This window comes from Cupressus sempervirens, chromosome 1 (genome assembly GCF_028749045.1).
Source record: "Cupressus sempervirens isolate cs-2001-9-10 chromosome 1, ASM2874904v1, whole genome shotgun sequence".
In the NCBI taxonomy this organism is placed as follows: domain Eukaryota; kingdom Viridiplantae; phylum Streptophyta; class Pinopsida; order Cupressales; family Cupressaceae; genus Cupressus; species Cupressus sempervirens.
This window is the reverse complement of record NC_143118.1, coordinates 338,559,562-338,565,650: the sequence shown is the minus strand read 5'-3', so window position 1 is coordinate 338,565,650 and position 6,089 is coordinate 338,559,562.

The window sequence follows — 6,089 nt, the reverse complement described above, 5'->3', positions numbered from 1 at the left end:
CTAAAAAGTTCATTGTTGAATAAATAAAGTAGACAAATCATGTCCATTCTTGTGTTATTCCTTCTTCTCTTCTCAATTATTCTTTCTCATATAAATGCATATAAACCAAAAAAAATTGACGTAAAGAACTTGCATTTACTTTCAGGCCAAAATAACTAAAAAACATGAATAATGGGAATGTCGTAAAACATGAAATGGCCCATGAGAGCAATTTTCCTCACATTGATCTACTACTTCAGATTTGGAAGACATGCAAACAAAGTTAGAAAACATGGAGAAGAGGATGAATGAATTGTCAACCCAAATTGGGCAAAGTCAAGAGGAAATAATCCTCACCCCCTCCTAGAACAAAACCCAAAATCTCTTAGCACAGTGAGAGAAACACTCAAGCCTCACTTACCCAAACTGAGAAATAGAAGAAACTTGAAATAGTTAATGACTTATCCATAGACATTAAAAAGATCAAACCACCCACGTTCTCTGGTTTTGAAATTGGAGAGGATGTAGAGGCCTGGTTAATGGAAATGGGACAATATTTTGAGATTAGGAATTTCTTGGAAACCTCAAAGGCAATTTGGGGAATATACCATTTCTTAGGGTAAGGTGCTACTTGGTCAGGAAACACCAAGGTTGAACTAAATATTAAAACAACTTAAATTACCTAGAAAAATTTTGTAGCCATCTTTAAGATCTGTTGGTTATCCCAAACCTACTAGATCAAAAGTTGTTGGACTTCCAGAACCTTAGGCAAGGGGATATGCCTATACACAAATATTGGGAGAAATTCACGTGTCAACTGAAGTATGTACCTCTATATCAGCAAGGTGGGAACCTAAAGGTGAGAAAATTTAAAATGGGATTAAACAATAGGATCGGAGGAGCAGTTGATGTTCTCACCCCCCCGAACCACGGAAGAAGCTCTAGAAAAAATTGTTTGACAGGAGCATCAGGTTAAAAGAGATGATACTATCCAAAATAATAAAAGGAAAACAAATTGGAATTCATAAGGAACAGATAATGGATCTCACAAGAAATAATTCAAGGATTACAAACCCAACAAACCAAAGTCAAGAGGAAATGGTATCAAGGATTTCAAAAGTAACCCCAATAGAAATAAGAATGGCAAGGGCAACGAGAGGAAAAGACCACCAGTAGGGTGCTTCAATTGTGGTGGGGATCACTATGCTAACAAATGTCCTGGTAAGGCAAACACCAATCAACCACCTCGGCCACCCCTACCACCATAGTAGCATGTTTACTAGCAGAGGATTCACGTAGCACTGGATAATCAACAAATAGAAGATAGGCTTGATCGAAACTCTAGGTAAGATCTACGAAAACCCTATTTCTATATTAATTGATACCGGAGCCTCATAATGTTTTATATCTCCAAAGTTAATAAGTAGATTTCCAAAGAGGTCTAGTTACATGACAAAACCATGCATGGTCGAGTATGCAAACTAGTCAAGGCCTAAGGTAGAGTAGTGTCTGTTTGAGGCACGAGTTGACTTTCCAAAATTCTCTACAGAACTAAACCTATATGTAGCACCTCTTGGGTCCTATAAAATCATCATAGGCATTAATTGGCTTAGTGAACATAAGGCCAAGGTTGACTGTCTTTCCAAAACTATAGAATGTTTGGATGATCAAGGCAATCATGTAAGTATTAAGGGAGTTTTGCACGAAATCAAACCACATCAGATATCCGCCATGCAACTCAAGAGATGTAGAAGGAAAGGATGCGAAATTTTCGTAGTTAAAATTGAAGATATAGGAAAAAATAGAAGCAACGTAGAGGATGGAGAAACAAGGGATGAACCCAAAGGATCAGTTGTGAACAAGCATCCATATCTCGAGAAATTTTAGGATGTGTTTCCAAAAGAACTTCTCAGACTACATCCATCTAGAGCTTTTGACTTCATAATAGATTTAGCACCTAGGGTAGAACCTATATCCTGAGCTCCTTATCGGATGACCACCACTGAATTGATGAAATTATAATTGCAGTTGCAAGATATGTTAGATAAGAAACTTATTCTACCTAGTGTTTCACCTTGGGGAGCCCCGTATTTTTCATCAGGAAGAAGGACGGGACATTGAGACTATGTATAGACTACAGGATTCTTAATAAGGTCACCATCAAGAACCAGTACCCACTTCCTAGAATTGACAATCTATTTGATCAAATGAAATGTGCTACAATATTCTCAAAAATTGACTTAAGATCCGGATACCATCAACTTCACATCAAGGATGAGGATATCCACAAGACTGCGTTCAGGACTAGATACGAGCATTATGAGTTTATGGTATTACCCTTCGAGCTAACCAATGCTCCGACAACCTTCATGAACTTGATGAATAGTATTCTTCAAGATTGTTTAGATAAGTTTGTATTGGTTTTTATAGATGATATTCTAATCTATTCAAGAAACGAAAACGAACATCTAGAAAAAGTTTTGTAGAGGTTGAGTGAACATAAGTAATATGGGAAATTGTCTAAGTGTGCCTTTTATCAAAAAGAGATCTAGTATTTAGGACATATTATATCAGCCAAAGGGATATCCGCAGATCCTTCGAAAATCAAAGCAATCAAGTGATGGTCCATACCTAGAAATGTGACAAAAAGAAACTTCATAGGGTTAGCAAGATTCTATAGGAACTAGAAGTTTTCTAGAGATTTGTCTAAGGTAGCTTACCTGATTACTTCACTACAAAAGAAGGGAAAGAAATTTACATGGACCAAGAAATGTCAATCAACCTTTGAGTAGCTGAAGGAGAAGTTAACTACTGCACCTATACTAAGAGTACCAAACTCCCAAAAGGAATTTGTGGTTATAACCGATGCATCTGGGGAGGGATTACAAGGCATATTGATGCAAGAAGAACAAGTTGTTGCAAATGAGTCAAGAAAGCTAAAGAACTACAAACAAAACCATGCTCCTCATGATCTGGAACTAGTTGCCATTGTGCATGCCCTCCAAATGTGGAGACTTTAGTTGATAGAGAATCCTTTTGAACTATGATTAGATCATCATGGCCTAAAATACATTTAAAATTTATATTCAGTCTAGAAAATTGGTATGTTACAAAAAGGTACTAGGCCTATATGGTACCATTATATTAATTTCTAAAATGATGATACAAAATAGGCTATCATAGCCAAATACAAAATTGTCTATGATATCTATTATATATTTGATATTACAAAATTGTGTCAATGGATTAATTGATCAGTACTCACATAACAAAACCCTCGACACTATACTGGCTTTGCACTATGACTCAACAACTAGGGAAGTAGTGAATCAAAACTATAAACAACTATAACACTTATATATTGGATGGACTACAATATTTGGAGTGCAACCCTGTGCTCAATTTGCCATTTCATATGATAGCTCTGAGTTTGAGTCAACCTCCATGTCATCTCTATTATCAGCATTTCCCTACCTAGTTCTAGAATTTGGGTGAGGATTATGACTACATCGTACACTTCAAAAATAAAGTCATGATGGGGTATGCGATATACTCTGCCAAGTTTCCCAAATCATGTTGATACAAGGCATTCCAAAGTTTAAAATGACCCAATTTTTAGGCTATTTGATGTGTAGTTCTCTTTTAGCTCCCTAAGATGATCCCACAGTTGTTGAAGACAAAAGTTTGCAAAAGCAATCTGAAGATAAAACCTATATATCCTGATCTTGTTCTATTGCTAAGTTTGCTAATCAATCAGCGGCCATGTTGGCTTCTCTGAAACAATGGGAGATTGAGAGATCTTCAAATTTAGGTAAGAGTCTCCAAACCTCTTCCAAGATGTATCCAATTCACAAATTATATATACTTTCTTTGAAGTTGTTTCTACAATATCACTTGGGAGTCTCCTTCAATGTATAGCTTCTTGATATGAGAGTTATGAGCATGTTTGATACATGTTAGCATGCCTCATCCTCTGCAATGTTGTTAAAACCAATAGGTAATGTCTTGTCAATTGAGGAAACAATGTGATCCTTGGAGTTTTTGAGTATGCATCCTACCCCTAAAATGCATAAATTATCCTTAGAAGAACCATCGAAATTCAGTTTAATGAATTAAGGGGAAGGGGGGATTTAGGAAACTAGATTTCTATCTGTCTTAATAGTAGTTCTTCTAATCATTACACCCTCAAATGGAATTTTTTTGATATAGGGCCACTTGTTGGTGATGTAGAGATCAAACTTTAACATCAGAGAGGAGGATACTTTGACTCTTAAGGTGTAGGCTATACACATCTCTAGAATCTTTTTCTCTGCACTCTAACATAGTTTCTCACTGTTAGAGAATTCTTTCCTAAAAATTATCTTATTCCTTTCCCACTAAATGCACCATAAAATGGTTGTGGGGGCAACAATCCAAATGCATTCAAAGGAGTTTGGATCTAGAGTTGGCTAATTTCTTAGGATATCTCTAATGTCTAGAGGTTAGACCCCTAATTAATTAATTTTACTTAGAAACAAATTATAGCAACTCTCTACAAACAAGCAACCAAGGAATAGATGGTTTGACGATTCATTGTTGTTACCACACAACGCATATTTGAACTCCTCTAAAATACCTAATTTGTGTAACCTTTGACTTGTGAAATTTCTGTTGTGGATAAACAACCATGAGAATGCTCTTGCTTTAGGTAAAATAGCATCATGCCAACAACATATGAATTCTCGTCCTGGGATCTTAGGGTTTGGAGATTTAATGAGGTTGTATTCCTATTTTACATTATACTCATCATCATTGCTTCTAGTCGAGATAAGTTTATCTCAATTTGAGTTGATGTGGATTAATCTCCTAACTGGGATAAATTGGAGTAAGTTAACTTGTTTCTTAGGGATATCCAATATAGAAAAATACCTCCTACCCTGTGAATGTAGTGAGTCACCAATTTGATGTGTAGAAGTGTAATTGCAGACAAAAAGCCCCCAAGAACTTTGAAGAATTCTCACTGTTTCACGTAAGTGAAGAATCTTGATGAAAGGCTCCATAACAACAAAAATTCCCATAAAACTAAAAACCTTGAAATACTCTTTCTTGTATCAAACATAAGTGAGCTAGCTACTCATTTGCATGAAGGAAAAACAAAAAATAATTGATTAACTGCATTCTCATGATAAGATCCTAATTACCAACCGAAAGATGTAACTATCTTTTGATAAACTAGAAAGAATGACCACAATAGGTTAACTAATTATATTATGCATGCTAAGTAAACTAAAATCTACCTGCAAAACTATAACTACCATTTTATATGAATAGGAAATTAACTGCGTAAGATACATAGTTGAACTGAAATAAGGATGCAACTAAAAGGAAATAATAGTATACTATCAAGAATTAGATCACACCATGTCAAGAGAGTAGGAATTGATCTATTTAGTGCAAGTCTAGGCATTGGAGGAGAGGAGAAGCAAAGGCTTAACCTCTCAACCACGAATCTACTACAATCCTCACTCATTCTCTTCTAGGAATGGCCCAACCCTATGTGGGATAAGTCACACGTACAAAAATGAACGCAACAGGAAAAGGGAACGCAACAAGAAAAGGGGAATATTATTATCAAAAGTGATCTGCTACTACATTCAGTACAAAGAAAATGGACTCCACGACATGCCCTATAAGCTTACAATGTTATCAAATTCTAGAGAAAACCCTTCTCACAGTACCTTCTCCCTAACTTCACCAAAAATTGCCTTTACAATGCCAGAAATATCCTTAAGTAAACCAAATTAGGTTTAGGGTTGGAATACATTTTAGAATATGTCATTTGGCACCCACCACCAAAATAGAAGGTTCTAGAAAACACATCAAAAGTCGGTGTAAAATTAGAAGAATTTAGAAATGGTAGTCCAACTTCCAAGAGGCATAACTTTTTATCTAGGACTCTGATTGACGAACCATTTACATTTTCGAATAGCTCTCCAAGCGCTCTATAGCCCTATGGATGAGCTTTGTTTGTCCCACATTTTTTGGGCCCATACAAAGCCGTTTAGTGCCTCAAATCTAACTTTGAAGTGCTCTTAAGAGGTCTCCAGGCAACGTAAAACTGCAATAACTTT